Below are 18576 nucleotides of genomic sequence, written 5' to 3'. Positions count from 1 at the left end.
ATGACCTTTTGCATGAGAGGCAAACGCCTTACCTCCATGCTATCTCTCCGGCCCCTGGACATGTTTCTTGTTAAATTTTTCGTAAAATCTTCTTCGTGCCTTATCAACTTACCTTATACACATAATCAGCTTTTGTAACAAATAACAACCATAAATGAGAAGTGTGTTCTTTATGAGAAAATTTTAGATTTCAAATGTCATCAATGATTAGTTCATAGTGCCTAATTTCAGCCTATGCCTCTAAAACAAGGAAAATTTGCCAAGTTTGTAGTAGGTAGCAATGTGAAGTTTTCTATTCATAACAAACTTTAGTAACAGAAGGCCACACTTCCTTTATTTTCTCTTTTAGAAAGCCAACATAGTTCAACTCTTTTAGGCTATGTTCTACGTAAATTCAAAGACATGGTGTCTTGTTTATGGTTCAAGTAACTGTGTTTTTGTAGTACATGAATAAAAGATGTTATCTGGAATATAAAACTATTAAAGTCATCCACAAGGACTATTTAGCACAACTGCAAAGATCATTAGAAATTCCTTTCAAAACAGGTACTTAAAAATCATGCTTTGGGGCTGAAGCTATAGTACAGTGGGTTAGGGGTCTTGCCTAGCATGTGGCTGAGTTGGGTTTGATGCCCAACACCACAGAATCAATGCCTGATCTCTACCAGGAGTGATATTTAAGCATAGAACAGGGTAAATCCTATGCATTCCTGTGTGTGCTATTGAAATAAAAAATAATGACCTGGGGAGATAGTACAAAAGAGATAAGGCATATACTTTGTATGCAATTCACATTATTAAGTCCTCCACACCACATAAGTTTTCCTAAGCACCTACAGGAATCATTTCTGAGCAGATTCAGGAATAGTCCTTGAATACCACAGTGCATGGCCCATCCCTCAAATTTAAAAGCAAAAGAGAAATCTGTACTTGCTTGTTTCAGGAGTACATTCTTTGCTATGCATTAGTTGTAGAGAGAGCACTATCACTACTGGTATTAAAACAATTTTTTTTAACATCTTAAGACATTTCATTGGGCATCATGTTATTTCATGGAATCCAATAACTACTTAAATGTCCTCAGACTCCAAGCGTTTTCTTCAGTTTGAATCTTGCTTTGTCTCCATTCCTAGTTTCCATTCATAGCCTAGCGAGTGTAGGCTACGTTTTTATATTTCCTGTTTCCATTCATAGCCTCGTGAATGTATCCTGAGAAATAAAAAACAATCAGAGGAAGTTAGAGAGGAGAAAAAGAAAATTGGAGTTTATCAAATCACTGTTAAAATCAAGGAAAGGTGTTTCGTAATTTTTAAGAAATGAAAACTTCAAATATGTTCTGTTTTACTAGGCATATATCTAGTTGGCTTCCTGAGAGATATATGTTAAAAAAAAAACAATGCCAGAGATGAGGATTTTGAGGTATTACGTTGAGTAAAATCAAAATAGACAAATAGATAATGATTTCTCCCACAGACAGACTGCAAAGGAACACAGTAAGGAAATTCTGCAAGTCACAGAAATTCTACAAATCAGCTTCCAAAACTAAGTCAGCCCAGGTGGGTGGCAGAGAACCTGGGACACTTGTGTATGAGCACTGACACTGATGGTGGGGGTTATTGGGAACATGGAGACTTAATCACTAACAGCATTATAAGTGCTGCTGAATAAGTTGGCAAAAGTAGGCAGAAAGTTGGGTCAAAAGAAAAGTGTTAATTCTGTTTTAGGCCTTCTTGGAAGAACAGTTATTGCTACCTGTGGATACAGGAATTTTAAAAAGCTTTAATAATGGATTTTTCAAATGGATCAAATTATATACAGGAAATAAACTTCCTGCAAGGCTAGCCAAGCAGTGCTGGAATGTTATGGGGAAGGATTCAATAAAGATGGCAGGTACCATGTTCAGGAAGAGAAGCTAGTGAGAATATATCAGTAGGAATACCAGAAAGTAGTTAATTCTTTGCATGTCTACATTGCTATGCGTGTGGGTGGTGGTGGTAGTGGCTGAGGGCTGATCAATGAAACACAATGTAAGGCTTACCATCTTAATAATTTTTAATCATATAGCTTCATTATATAAAACTGAACTATAAATATTATTCCCCTAGCCCTGTTGCTGGGAGCCCCTATTCTGTTTTTCTGTGAGATATTTAAAGTTTCTTTTATATTTCAGAGAAGGGGGAGATAAAGCTTCATCTACTATCTCATATAAATATATCCCTACAGTTTTTTTTCTTGTCCATTTTATTTGGCATAATATCCTCAGGTTTACCCAGGTTGTGGCATTTGACATATTTTCTCTACCTTTTAAGGTAAATTAATATTGCATAATATTCCATCATGATTATTATATACTCTACATCTTATATATCCATACTTCTGTCCATAGACAATTCATTGTTTCATCTAGAGACAAATGTTTGTGAAATAAAATATGAAATATGGGGCCGGAGTGATAGATTTACAATGATAGGGCATTTGCCTTGCACACAGCCTATCCATGATGAAGGTGGTTCGATTCCTGGCGTCCCATATAGTACCCAATGCCAGGAGCAATTTCTGAGCACATAGCTAAGAGAAACCCCTGTGCGTCACCAGGTGTGGCCCAAAAACAACAACAATGTAAATGTGATATATATATGCGCATATATAGACAGGATAATTTTTCACATCCCATATTTCTATTTGAAACCTAATCCCCAATGTGATGGTACTTGGAGGTTGGTGCTAAAGAGTGGGAGTAAGGTATTTTGTGAAAGAGACTCCATAGTGCTCTCTCCCCTCTGCGAAGAGGACAGAGTTCAGGAGGTTTCTAACAGTCATCTTGCAGGTTTTCCCCAGTGGGAGTAAGGTCTTTTGTGAAAGAGACTCCAGAGTGCTCTCTCCCCTCTGCCAAGAGGACAGAGTTCAGGAGGTTTTTAACAGTCATCTTGCAGGTTTTCCCCAGACACCGAACCTGCCACCACTGACTTTGACATTCCAGCTTCAAAACTGCGAGGAGTGAATGTTTGCTGCTTAAGCCTCTGGTGTTTTTATTACAGCATTCAAACATGGGTGTGCAAATATCTCTTTGAGACTCAATTTATTATTTTGACTACATACTGAGAAGTACACATATGATAGCTCTAAGAAATGCTAAGGAGCTGACTGTTTTACATAGATATGGGACCATGTTTTAATCACACTCTTTATCTTTGAAAGTAAGTAAGCTTTCAGAAGATAATTTCCAATATCATTACACTGAAAAAGATGAATTAGCGTGAAGTCCTTTATACTGAGAAAATTTATTTTGTTTCTGCCACATTATTTTTACCTCCTGTACAATAGAGAGTCTCTAAACCAAACAAAGAATTGGTTTATCTCTAATGCAAATCACCACATCAACCTTTGATCCTTTCCTTCGGGATTTTTATGGAAAAAGAAGACCCATTTCCAAGCTACCTAGGTGGAGAGAGAAGCCACAGGTCCTCACTAGCCAATCTTTTAGTCATGTAGGCTTTTCCTCAGCACAGCTCACTGTAAGACACACCATCTCTATACAGGCAGGAGTGAAATAGACTAATATAAAAGTGTTTGTTTTGGAAGAACCATCTCATCACTTTTGCCTTTTTGATTTGTTCTGGGGTTACACCTGTTGTACTCAGGGGTTACTCCTGGCTCTGCTCTCAGAAATAATTCTCGGCACATTCAGAAGACTATGGGATTCCTAGATTTAAACCTGGTTTGGCTGTGTAAATGCAAGCACTATACCCTTGATACTTTCACTCGGCCCCGCTTTTGACATATTCTAATCATAAGTATGATTCACTCTGGGGTTACACCTGTTGTATTCAGGGGTTACTCCTGGCTCTGCCCTCAGAAATAATTCTCGGCACGTTCAGAAGACTATGGGATTCCTAGATTTAAACCTGGTTTGGCTGTGTAAAGGCAAGCACTATACTCTTGATACTTTCACTGGGCCCTGCTTTTGACATATTCTGATCATAAGTATGATTCATTCTAAATTCTATGAAAGAAGATCTCAGAAGAGTTTAAAAACTGGGAGGTAGAGAGACTTAGGATTATTTTAGAAACCTAAATTGATCCATTTAGACTTAGGTTCATTCTGCAACACTTAAAAGGTGCAGAAGCTTGAGAAATCCCTGAACATAGCTGGGTGTGGTCCCACAAGAAATTAAAATACAACAAAGCTGTCTATTGGCCAGAGAGACAAGGTACTTTTATTTTTACCTGTGTCTACCCTGGGTTTAATCCCTGCACCACATATTACATCCCTCAAATATAACACCATGTAGACTATTATCTCCATAAAATATAGCATAATATTTCTTGACTGCTTTGCTTTAATTCATTGTTGATAACAACAACGAAAGGCCCACTAAAAACAAACAATAGCAAAATTCCCAGAATTTTGGTTTGGGGGTCATAACTGAAAGTGTTCAGGGATTGCGTCCCTCTTGAAGTTGATCCAAAGCTGTGGAAAATCACACCCAAGGGAAAACACACACTCTAGTCTATTCAGATCAGAGATCAGATCTGGGGAAGATAATTATCACCAGGATGCTTCAAATAAAATATTTTTAATGAGAATGGGTTATTACCTTTTAGAGTTTCACCATTTCTTTTCATTTTCAGTTTTGCCAATTCCTTTATATTTTTGCAATGAATAATGCAAATCTATGGAAGAGTCATGTTTGTAGGGAAAGCATTGTATTTTAAGGCTATCCTTAATGTTTTGTATGAAAACAGGTAAACAAATCAAACTTATAAAAATCTTGGATGACATCATAAATGTTTATATATACATATATATTAAATATTCCACATTAATTTATTATATATATATATATATATATATATATATATATATATATATATATATATATATATATTTGGGTCACACCTGGCAGCACTCAGGGGCTATTCCTGTCTCTATGTTCAGAAATAGGCCCTGGCAGGCTCAGGGGAGCATATGGGATGAGAGGATTCGAACCAGCGTCCTTCTGCATGCAAGGAAAGGCACTACCGCTGTGCTATCTCACCGGCCCTCTCATTTATCATATTTTCAAAATTGTCATTACAAATATACTGAGTACTTTCTTAGGTCAGGAAAATCAAGTGACCTGATTTTTGGTGGTCCTATTTTACCACCGAGAACTGTTCTGAGAAAATATTTCATTCCTTTTGTTTACCACAGGGTGGTTTTAGTATTGTTACCAAATTTTTTATATACTTTTTATTACAGTGTTTGTTGGTGCAAAATTAGTTACAGCACATGATATTTTAGGGAGCTTTTTTTTTCAAAAAGAATGAATGTCTTTTCCTGAATATGCTTACCACTGGAAACATCCACAATATGTTTGACTTAAAATCAGCTCCACAACACATATTTGAGTTATTTAATCTGGAGCATATAAATAAAATAGATTTGTTTAAAAACTGACCTTTTCCGTTTAGAAATCTAGACATAACACTGCTTCTAGAAATCAAGACAAGATTGGGTGTGAGAAGATTGCTTCTGTTACTAGTATTTTAGGGGCAAGCTTATTTTGCTATAGGGATGAGAAACAGAAGCCAAAGGTTATTTTTATAATATTTTAATCAAGTAATTAAAAATTGTTAAGTACTTATAATATTTCTAATGAACACTTTAAATATAACCATCATTGGGGAGGCTGGGGTGGGGTAGAGAAATAAAATTAACTATCATCTCCCTACAACCAACTTATTTTTTTTTTACTTTTTTTTAAATTGTTTCTGAAGTTCATTACACAGAATTATTTACAGTACATAGTGACAATGAATGAAGGGCTTTCCCACCATCAATGTTGTCCTTCCTCCACTCCTGTTCCCAGCTTGTCTCCCACATATCCCTCCTTTACCTCCCAGAATCCTAGTGTAACTGGTCTCCACCTTACAGCTTGTTATAGGTTGGGTATCTATTCTGTTTCATGATCCAGTCTGGTCATTTTTTATTTACACTACATGTTCATATGACTGGTCCTGGTATCATTCTTTTTCCCCCTCAATTAATGAGGCTGAATGATTCAAGTTATGCTATTCTGTTGGAGATAAAAAGGTTAAGGAAAAGAGAAGAAAAAACTTGGTATCAACTACTAAAATAGAAAGAAAAAAAGTCACTGAATAATATCCACAAAGGTGAAAAAAAAAAGAAAAAAGTGGAAGAAAAAAGAGAAGTGAGATAATATCAAAAAACAAACAAAAATATATCAAAAAAAAAAAAACAGAAAAAGTGGTACAGTGGAAGGGCTTGGTGTTACCCCACCATATTTTTTTTGTATAGGCACAGTAAGTATTGGGGAAGGAAGGAAATTCCCGTGACCTAAGAGATTCAGGGTTTCTCCATTCTTGAAGCATATTGTCATGGGAACAACCACTGCTCCATACCTTCTCATTGCCATATTCCCACAGCCAACTTCTAATTTAAATTTTGTAAGCATCAATCTTGAAGCTAAGAATTTTAGCAAATGACAAAGTGCAATCCAAAGCAATAATGAATGACTCAACTGAAGGCACTTTTAACTGAAAAAACAAACAAACAAAAAAAACCCAGTTAATTTCATGTACTAGCACTAAATTTGAGGTTTGGCCATTGATAAAAGTCAAAAGGCTATTGATTCATTTTCTGTCCTTTTCACTACACTGCATGTCAAAATAAATTTCTGAAAGTGACTGAGAATGGAAATCCTCATGTAAATATCTTGTGTGTGTGTGTGTAATGTACTACTATGAGGTCATGCTCAACACCAAGACCTGTTTTAATGATTAGAAACCTCATAGCAGATGAGTGAGAATATCAAAACTTCCAGGACACTATAGTCTCCATCACAAATATGATGGAGGAGAAAGGTGGTTAGCAAAAGGTTGGTCTTGGTCGAATTACCTTTTCATCATATATTTGCAATGTAACTATGCTTTAGGTTACAGTTTGATCTGAAATGTAATTTCTGTCCTCTTTGAGTGACCTCTTTTTAAAAGGTACAGTAGACTTCCCTTTTGTGACTAATGTTCATTATTGTTTGGTAGGCTAAGACCTATCTTAGACAATAAGATATGAAACAACAGCTTTCTAAATTCTTTTGTTCATTTGTTTGTTTTTTGGCTGTACTCAGGGGTTACTCCTGGCTCTAAGCTCAGAAATCGCTCCTGGCAGGCTCAGGGGACCATTGACCTTCTGCATGTAAGGTAAACATCCTCCCTCTATGCTATCTCTCCGGCCCCCCAGCTTTCTAAATACTTAAGTGAATTAGCTACATGCTTTTCAAGGTCCTGTGAACAGATTAGTGCATATTCCAATGTCTCATTGTAAGTCTTTTTGTTTTTGTTTTTGAGCCACACTCGGTGATGCTCAGGGGTTACTCCTGGCTATGGGCTCAGAAATGGCTCCTGGCTCAGGGAACCTTATGAGACTCCAGGGGATCGAACCAAGGTCCATTCTAGGTCAGCTGCATGCAAGGCAAATGCTCTATCGCTGCACTATTGCTCCAGCTCCTGTAACAGTCTTTTCTATAAATCTCTACAGAGAATCACAATATAATCAAACCCCAATGCAAGGGAAAAAGACAGTAAAAGAGAAGGGATGAACCACAACTCTGAATTTTGGTCATTTACGTAGAGGCATTATTTGACTGAATGATTTAAGTTCAATTAAACTCCTAGATAAAAGAAAGAATAAGAGTAGTATATGTGTTGTAAAATTTGAATTTGATAAAGGCTCCAAAAATTGAATCAAATGCTTGCCATAAACTGTTTAGAAATGACCAATTTAGAAATTAGAAATTTTTTTAAATATATTTTCTGGTTCTTAGAGGTGAATGTTAAGGTAGCAAGCAACACAGTCTGGTTGATGATAGTCTTTAGGAAAGCAGTTGGCTCTAATGTGGATATTGACTAATAACAAAGTCTGTGCAATTGGCCTTGACTCTTGGCTGGACTTCCTTGTAACCATCAATGATATGATGATCAGAGAGTGACCAAGAGTCACCAGCTCAGTGACTGATGAATTTAAGAATACAGTAGAAAACACAAACACACACACACACATACACAACTACACACACACACTCAAAAAGAAAATGAGACAAAAATCAAGGAAACGAAAACAGTGAAAATTAGCTATGTAAAAAGATTTCTAATTAGCTACAGTGCTCCATAGATTTGTGTTCTATTGAAGTAATTTCTTAAAATATATTTTAGGGGTCAGAGCACAGATTAGAGGACATGTGACCTATGCCAGTTTAATCCCCAGTACCACATTTGTACCCTAATTATTGATTGTCAGGATTGAACCCCAAGGAGGAATTAGCCCTGAGCACAACACAAAAATCAAAAAATAAAATTGGAACTGAGGTGATAGTAGAGTGGATGAGGCATTTTTCTTGCTTGCAGCTGACCCAGGTTCAATATGTGCATTGCATATGAACCCCCAAGTATGCCAGGAGTGATTTCTGAGCCTAGAGATAGCCGTAACCCCCAATTACTTCCATGTATGGTTCCCAAACTAAACAAAACACAACATACTTTCACAAATGAAGAATGCTACCATTAAGCTACTTTTGAAGAGGACATTTAAAATAAAATCTAGAACAGGGCCTGAGAGATAGCATAGATATGGGGCATTTGCCTTGCATTTAGCCCACTAGGGAAGAACCCATTTGGATTCCTGGCATTCTATATGGTCCCCTTGCCTGCCAGGGGCAATTTCTGAGTGCAAAGCCAAGAGTAGCCCCTGGATACTGCTGGGTGTGGCCCACAAATCAATTAATCTATCAATCAAATTCAAAAAAATAAAAAGAATCTAGAACACTTAACACTATTTTTGTTTAATATTAATAATGTATAAGTTGGTATTGAAACTGAGAATACCTGAATTTTTCATTCTTTGTTTTCAGATATTCAATAGTGTTGTGATGGAACAATAGTTTCAGGTCAAGACATGAGCAAGTAATTTAAAAAATCCAACATTTATTGATACATCTGTTATGTGCCAAAATAGAACGTAGAGCAAACTTGAGATGTTATGAAGAATAATGAGATTTGGCTGACTTCATGCAGGGTCTGAATTGCGGTCTATGAGGAGTTTAGCAGGCACAGCTGGGCCTTGTTACTGGTGCCAGTGGAATTTGGAGCACTATCTATTTTATGACACTTCCACACCTACTTTGACCTTATAAGGTAAAACCCAAATTCTAAATGTGTATTCTACATAGGCCTATATTTAGCAGAAAAATGAATTTTACCAGCCAAAGTACAACAGAAAACCAGCTTCCAGATGCCGTTTATGAAAAGCTGCATCTAAATAGCTGCTGCTCCATGTCTTGACAGTGTTGTTGGCTCTAATAGTTCCATAGTCTTTTCTAAAAGTCATTATATAAAGCAGTTTTTTAATTTTTCTAAAGACAATATCTAAAATATCAACATGAATAATTGAGACTGATCACGTCGAAAGCCAAAGTATTGTACAGACATTGGTAATGTGATTTTTTTTTTCAATTAAATTTCAGAGCCCAGCAGTAGGGTGTTTGCCTTGCTCTAGCTGATCCAGGACAGAACCAGGACGAACCTGTGTTTGATCCCTGGCATTCCATATGGTTCCACTAGCCAGGGCAATTTCTGAATGTCACAAGGTGTGGCCTAAAACTATATATATGTAAAATAAAGTAAATTTTATATTTACAATTATCCCAATGCCTTTCCTAGCATTATTCAGACATTTCTTAATCTTTTTATGTCTTAAAAAATACCACTTCTAATCAATGAACTTATACATGCTACTCTTGGAGAAAGTTCCTGATCAGAGATCATACTTTCTCTCTGGGAACTGTCTTAATCATGCAGGATTAGGCCCATATAAGAGAGTATGATCATGCTGTAAGACCCAGACTTGATAGGCTTAGCTGATCGATAGTGGTGGGGTTAAAGACTGAAGCTTTCCTATCTAAGTCCTAGGGATTTTTGTGTTAAGAGGAGGGGCATGCTATCGTAGGTTCAGATACCTACTGTCACATGGCAGAGGTTAGTGTATTATTAGGATGATAGAGCTAACTGGCCAAATGGGTGGGGAAGAATTGTCTTTTTTGTTTCGTTTTGTTTTTAAATTTTAGCTATAGCTCTAACTTTCCTTGGGTTCAAATAATAGACTGAGTCACTCTTTTTTTCTTTCCTTGTTCTTTTCTCTTCTTCAATTCTTCCTTCATCCCTTTGATCATTCCTTTTTACCTTCCTTTGTTCATTCCTTCTTTTCTTCATCTTCCTTCCTTCCTTCCTTCCTTCCTTCCTTCCTTCCTTCCTTCCTTCCTTCCTTCCTTCCTTCCTTCCTTCCTTCCTTCCTTCCTTCCTTCCTTCCTTCCTTCCTTCTTCCTTCTTCCTTCCTTCCTTCCATCCTTCCTTCCTTCATTTTTTCTTTCATTCTTTCTTTCATCCAAGAGAAAACTACACACATTTTACTCACTATATTTCATATACACACTGTAGAATGTAAATTAAGATCATTAGAAATTGTTAATTCCCATTTTTGCTTTGTTTTAAGCAAATGTATGTCTCTAAAAGTTGTTTTGTGATATTTTAAATTTATTTTTAGTTTTGCTTTTGAAAAAATAACACTACTTAATTTTTTGTTTAAATTATGTAGATTCTATTATGATTAATGCAGTAAAATATTTTGAAGTAACCTAATAGAAAAAATCTAGAAGTGGCATACATATAAATATTAAACATTTTACTACAGGGGCTGCAGAGATAATATAGCAAATAATGTGTATTTGCCGTGCATGCAAATGACTTAGTTGGGTTTGATCCCAAAATTACCTATGGTCACCAAAACCCACTTGGATTGATCCCTGAGTGCAGGAGTAAGCCTTGAGTATTGCTGAATGTGCCCTACTAAGGACACATATTTTTATTAATTACATCCATACACGAAAACTTTATTTATTAATGATTGAACAAATAGGTTTATATTGATTGCTATACAAAAGAAAATTCTTTAAACAGATATATTGATTGCTATACAAAAGAAAATTCTTTATAAACAGAATTGGTACCACCAATATGTTTCTCTGAATTGAGTATTACCTGTGCATGCAATACACAGAGGTATATATTTATATCTCTTTAAAAGACCCTAACATATATACTAAAATATCTAAAGTAATTATGTATATGGAAAACATTATTAGGAATTTTCAATTTTAGTTTTCAAAGTAAGTAGTGCTTAGAATATAATTTAAATAGTATTCAATGTGTTTACTAGTTTTCTGCCTCTTGATATTAAATCTCCCTTCAAACTTTCCTATATTGTAACTGGTTTGATCTATATTACCATTAAAATATAATAGCAACCACACTTGGATGTGACATCCAAGATCAGGTAAAAAAAAAACTTATAATCTCTTTCATTCTCTATCTTACACATGCACACACATACGTATCCAACTTTTTTTAATTTTTTCTTTTTTTTTAATCTTTATTTAAGCACCATGATTACAAGCATATTTGTAGTTGGGTTTTAGTCATAAATATAATCCATCCCCTTCACCAGTGCACCATTCCCACCATCAATGCCCCCTCCTGCACCCTTGCCTGTATTCTCGACAGGCATTCTACCTTTCTCATTCTTTAACATTATCATGCTAGTTGTCATGCTAGTTAGTGTACTTAGTTCCTTAAGAGAGTTCACCACTCTTTGTGGTGAGCTTCCAATTGTGAGCCAGTCCTTCCAGTCTTAACTCTATAGCCCTTAATTCTATAGTCTCTGGGCCCTATGACAATAATGTCTTTAATTTTCTTAAAACTCATAAATGAGTGAGGCTATTCTGTGTCTATCTCTTTTACTCTGACTTATTTCACTCAATATCATAGATTCCATGTACATCCACTTATAGAATAATTTCATTACTTCATCTCTCCTGACAGCTGAATAATATTCCATTAGTACATGTACCGCCGTTTTTTTAGCCATTCATCTATTGATTGTTCTTTTTAAAATTATATCTTTAAGCACCATGATTACAAAAACGTCTGTAGTTGGATTTTAGTTATTAAAAAGAACACCCACCATACCAGTGCAACCTTCTCACCATGAATGCCACTCATCTTCCCCTCATTTATTCTGAGAGAATTCAAGGCTGTATCATTAGTATCTCTATGGAGATCCTATTCTATTTTGTAACTGAGGTTCTGGTCAACTCTTAGGGAGGACTTGAAACCTACTGACACTCATGAATGTGAATTTGTGTGTGAATGGATCCTATGGACACGGAAGAACTTAGATGAGCAAATCCTATTCACTAGTTTGATTATAATTTTTGGAAAGCTCTGAGTTTTTCCTATGAGCTAAACCATTCCTGTGCTTCTTGTGTCATTGTTTTACTTTGTGATCTCAGGGTCCAACAACACTGGGCCTTAAATATATAAAGGCAAGTGGAGTGTTGTTGAGCTATATTCCTGCCTGGCAGAGATCTCAGAGCTTATGTGCTTTAATAAAGGATCATTATTTTAAGCTACTAAAAATTTTGTTGTGATTTGTCTCTCAGAGAGATAGGTAAAAGAATTGATTAGTATTTTTTGATGAGTAACTGAGACAAGGTGGATTATAGAAAGAAAAAGACATTTTTAAAAAATCACTAAATTCTTGGTAGTTCTAGTTCATTAATGTGTGGTCTCAACTCATAGATGTTAAAGGTAAAAACTACTGTCATATAGAGACGGTTTAAGAAATATATATTAACGTTTTGAGTAGGACTACATACTTGAAAGAATGAGAAACATTACTAGACTATTGTTTATAGAATTAAAGTGATTCTTGATGTAAGAAGTTATTCCTCTTTGAAAAGCAGTTTTATTCTTATATAACCATGGATAAATATTTATAAGCTATATACTTGTATTTATATATCTGTGCAAATGCATGTATATGTAAACATACATTGCCTAGTAGGAATTACATTGTTTAAAATTCAATGTAAACTAAAATCTAAATCAGTGTAAATATTACATATTAAATTTTATTTTCTTAGAAAAAAGTATATAATTTCATTCAGAAACATCCACCTATTTCCATTTAAATCCTTTAAATTTTTTATTTATTTAATCACTATAGAATAGAGTTAAAAGTTGTTGATAGTTGAGTTTCTGTTATACAGTGTTCCAGTACCCATCCCTTCACCAGTGTTCATTTCTGAACCACCAATTTCCTCAGTGACCCTCCTGTCCTTCCACCCCACTTCTCTCCTCTATTGCAGAGATTCTCTCTTCTCTCACTCTCACTCTCTCTTCTCTCTCTCTTTCTCTCTCTCTCTCTCCCTCTCTCCCTCACTCCCTCCCTTATTTTTTTCCACTTTAGGCACTGTGATTTGTAGTACTATTACTGAAGGACTACCATACTTATCACTTTACTTCCTTTCAATTCCTAGTTCTTGTCAGAGCAGTCATCGCCAAATATTAGTGTCAAAGTGTTCCCTTCTCTGTCTAAAGTTCTTCATAGATGCATAGAAAACCAAGTCACTTTGGAAAAATTCTTCCAGTTTGCCTACCAGTCATCTCACCAGTCCACAATTTTTTTCCTTTTTGTGGGGTTGGATGGGAGATTTATTTTTATTTATCTATGTAGTGACTGATTTTGATCATACCTTGCTATACTCAAGTAGCACTCCTGGTAAGGATCAGAGATCCATATGTAGTGCTAAAGATCAAACCCGGGTTGGCTACATGCAAGCACTGAACACATTGTATTACCTCTCCCACACTATAGTGCCTGATCCTGATGTGAGTGAAGGGAAGGAGAAATTTATAAATAATAGCAGTATGTCAATTCCTGAAATAATAAATCACTCCTGGCTCCAGGGACCATATGGGATGCTGGCGATCGAACCTTGCATTTATGCTAAGTCAGCTACATGCAAGGCAAACAAACACCCTACCACTGTGCTACCACTCCAGCCCACTAAAGACACATTTTTTTTACGATTTTTTTTTAATTCCAGAAGGATAAAAAAGCTGTTAAAAAGCAGAAAAAGAAACTTCCCAGTTGTGGAAGACCTTAATATATAACTCATTTAGAGATACAAAATTTCTGACTGTAATATAATTTAGGTACAATTAAGTTTTTGAATTTATAATTAACAATAAAACTGCCAGTTTACAAAATTACAAATTGACAAATCCTTTCTTTATTCCAACAACTTAAATGTATTTATAGCAAATTTATTGTGTGTTTGTTTTTTTGGGGGGCCATACCCAGTGATGCTTAGGTGTTACTCCTGGCTATGCACTAAGAAATTGCTCCTGGCTTGGGGGACCATATGGGATGTCTAGAATCTAAACACAGCCGGTCCTGGATCAACCCCGTGCATGGCAACTGCTCTACTGCTGTGCTATTGCTCTGGCCCCTATCACAAATATTTTAATTTGACTAGACTCAGTTGTCCAATCTGCATTCCATCTATAAATTCCTTTATATTCTGAGTACGTTTTTATGTGTTAATTGTTTAAATACTTTAATATTTACCCTATTTAACATATAGTTCAATGAACTTTGATAAATCCAGAGTTCAGCATCCTAGTGCCACATCATTCAGGACACTTTTGATGAGAAATTGGCTTTAATCTTAAAGAACACATTATTTGATTTAATGCAATCCCTCTAAAGATACCCATGACATTCTTCAAAGAAGTGGATCAGGCACTTTTGAAATTTGTTTGGAACAATAAACACCCTAAAATAGCTAAAGCAATCATTGGGAATAAGAATATGGGAGGAATTACTTTCCCCAACTTTAAACTTTACTACAAAGCAATAGTTATCAAAACAGCATGGTATTGGAATAAGGACAGGTCCTCAGATCAGTGGAATAGGCTTGAATACTCAGAAAATGTTCCCCAGACATACAATCACCTAATGTTTGATAATGGAGCAAGAAATCCTAAATAGAGCAAAGAAAGCCTCTTCAACAAGTGGTATTGGCACAATTGGCTAGCCACTTGCAAAAAATTGAACTTAGACCCCCAGCTAACATCATGTAGGAAGGTAAAATCCAAATGGATTAAAGACCTTGATATCAGACCCAAAACCATAAGATATATTGAACAACACATAGGCAAAACACTCCAGGACATTGAGACTACAAGCAAATTCAAGGAGGAAACTGCACTCTCCAAGCAAGTGAAAACAGAGATTAACAGATGGGAATATATTAAGCTGAGAAGCTTCTGCACCTCAAAGGAAATAGTGCCCAGGATACAAGAGCCACCCACTGAGTGGGAGAAACTATTCACCCAATACCCATCAGATAAGGGGATAATCTCCAAAATATACAAGGCACTGACATAACTTTACCAGAAAAAAACATCTAATCCCATCAAAAAATGGGGAGAAAAACGGACAGACACTTTGACAAAGAAGAAACACAAATGGCCAAAAGACACATGAAAAAATTCTTCACATCACTTATCATCAGGGAGATGCAAATTAAAACAACTATGAGGTACCACCTCACACCACAGAAAATGGCCCACATCACGAAGAATGAGCATAAACAGTGTTGGCGGGGATGTGGAGAGAAAGGAAGTCTTATCCACTGCTGGTGGGAATGCCATCTAGTTCAACCTTTATGGAAAGCGATATGGAGATTCTTCCAAAAACTGGAAATCGAGCTCCCATAGGATCCAGCTATACCACTCCTAGGAATATACCCTAGGAACACAAAAATACAATAAAAAACCCCTTCCTTACACCTATATTCATTGCAGCACTATTTACCATAGCAAGACTCTGGAAACAACCAAGATGCCCTTCAACAAACGAATGGCTAAAGAAACTGTGGTACATATATACAATGAAATATTATGCAGCTGTCAGGAGAGATGAAGTCATAAAATTTTCCTATACATGGATGTACACGGAGTCTATTATGCTGAGTGAAATAAGTTAGAAAGAGAGAGAGAAAAATGCAGAATGGTCTCACTCATCTATTGGTTTTAAGAAAAATGAAAGACATTCTTGCAATAATAATTTTCAGACATAAAAGAGAAAAGAGCTGGAAGTTCCAGCTCACCTCAGAAAGCTCACCACAAAGAATGATGTGTTTAGTTAGAGAAATAACTACATTTTGAACTGTCCTAATAATGAGAATGTATGAGGGAAATGGAAAGCCTGTCTAGAGTACAGGCGGGGGTCGGGTGGGGAGGAGGGAGATTTGGAGCATTGGTGATGGGAACGTTGCACTGGTAATGGGTGGTGTTCTTTACATGACTGAAACCCAAACACAATCATGTATGTAATCAAGGTGTTTAAATAAAATACATAAAAAAGAAACATATTATTTATAATGAAAAAATGCTTTGCTATTTGAAAGAGGAGCTTTCTTTCTTGCTTTTTGATGAGCAACCCTATTAGATGTGCTGGCAATGAATAGTGTAGCAAAATGGACTATGGCTATTGGATTGACCACAAGGTTAAAAACTTGTGAGGAATGACTTGGTACCCTTCTTTTATTTTCTGCTCCATTTAATAGGTGTCCACAATGCTTATATACTTAACAGGTTCTTAATGTTGCTTTGAACACAATGCATAATTTTCTTGTTGAGTCAGATTCAGCAGGAAACATTTTATGTCTGTTCAACTTCTAATTATATAATTTTTACTAATTGTTTTCCTGTTGTCTAGTTCTTTCCTGTTCTTTACCTGTTTCTATTCACACATTTCACTGTCTTTCCCAGGTGAGGCTACATTCCATGCCATTAATGGTTTCAAGTAATTTGTACCATATTCTAAATACTTTAGAGAATAATACTGCTCGGCAGACATTAAAATAAAACTAAAAGCCAGAGGATTTTATGTTGTGGATAAGTAATTCAAAGTGTGCTAAAGAAAACAGTACTAGTTATAAAGATCGTAAGTTAGTACCACTACCTGTAAAGATGTACAGATAGGAGTATTTAAAAAAAACTCTTTATATTTTGTATTTTGGCAATGTCTGATTACCTAATAACCGAATACACACTTGCCATCTCCTTGTATTAAGAATGCACTTAGCAAATTTAAATTAATTATCCACAAACAACTGGAACAAAATGATTGAAACAGACATGTAACCAACTACTCGAGAGTTCAAGCACAATTGTGTTCATCTGCTTAATTATCCATGGTTTTGGTTCTGTTAGCTGCTTCCTTCTTGGTCAATTTTTCAAAAGTCCCACAGTTGTGAGGCTCTGTTTATTTTGTGGGTTTGGTTAGAGTGTGTTATTATTATGAAATTGGCGTACATTTTGAGTTTCATGTGACTCTCTTCTCAACCTACATTTTGTGTGTTTCATTTCTTACTACGAGATGCCGATGAAGAAAGTCAATTTATATTTGAATATTTGCAGAGTTGGCGAAATTTTGTTATGGCCTATTCTGAGGACTTTCCTTCTAATTTTTAGATCCTAGTACCTAAAGCTATTCTATCTATTACTGAGGTTCTATCTATGTCTTTATTAACTGGTGCAGAAAAAGATGTCACCATAAATGTGATGCCTTTGATCAGGGACCATGGTGAAAAGTAAATGGCTCTTTTGAGGGTGTCATGAGGGAGCAGAGAACTGGTCTACCACCACATTGTAGAACATAAACATTTAGAGAATTCGGGTCTACCAGGGAGATGTTTTGAATTCACAGGCAGAGAAATCTTGTAAATATTTCTACAAAGGCTATATTAAGTTACTCCAGGTAGTACAGGGGTCTCAAACTCAATTTACTTGGGGCCGCAGGAGGCAAAGTCCGGGTGAGGCAGGGCCGCATAAAGGATTTCACTTACTGAATATTCGCAATAAAAAATCGCTTTAGTAAGAAAAAAATCACAAACATCGCATTAAACATTTGCATACCCCGAACGGAACTGCTTGGGGTATGCAAATGTTTAATGTGGTTTTTTTCTTACTAATGCAATTTTTATTGCGATTATTCGGTAAGCGAATAATGGCGAATACTGCGATATTTGAAGGCTGGCTGCGGGCCACAAAATGTTGTGTGGAGGGCCACAAATGGCCCGCGGGCCACAAGTTTGAGACCCCTGAGGTAGGACATTTGTTTATTATCTTAAACTTTTATTTTGACATCTCAATACTCTCTCACAGAAGTTCTTTGACCCAAAATACAGGGGCATACTTTTTTAATCCAGATAAAAAGTTCAATTGAAAATTAAATTGAAAATTGAACTAGTGTTATATGAATATATGAATATAGCAGTGCCAAATATATATATATCAAACTTAACCATAAACTTATTCTGCCAGCAAGCTTGCTTTGGGGCAGAAAAGGCACAGTCATCTAGAGATTAAACTCAGGGCCTAGTACCTGATATAGAGCAATTTTATTCAGAGCAAAGGTTTGGGGGGTGTGTGTGTGTGTGTGTGTGAGAGAGAGAGAGAGAGAGAGAGAGAGAGAGAGAGTGAGAGAGAGAGAGAATGGGGGAGGGCAGAGGGAGAAATGATTTAAGTCATGAAGCACAGGTAATTTTACTAAAATTTTATTAGCTGAAGACACTTCACCTCACAATTAGAGGGCAATGCAATGAGCCC

This window comes from Suncus etruscus, chromosome 8 (assembly GCF_024139225.1).
Source record: "Suncus etruscus isolate mSunEtr1 chromosome 8, mSunEtr1.pri.cur, whole genome shotgun sequence".
NCBI classification, from domain to species: domain Eukaryota; kingdom Metazoa; phylum Chordata; class Mammalia; order Eulipotyphla; family Soricidae; genus Suncus; species Suncus etruscus.
The sequence above is the reverse complement of the archived record's forward strand: the minus strand, read 5'-3'. Positions refer to the sequence as shown.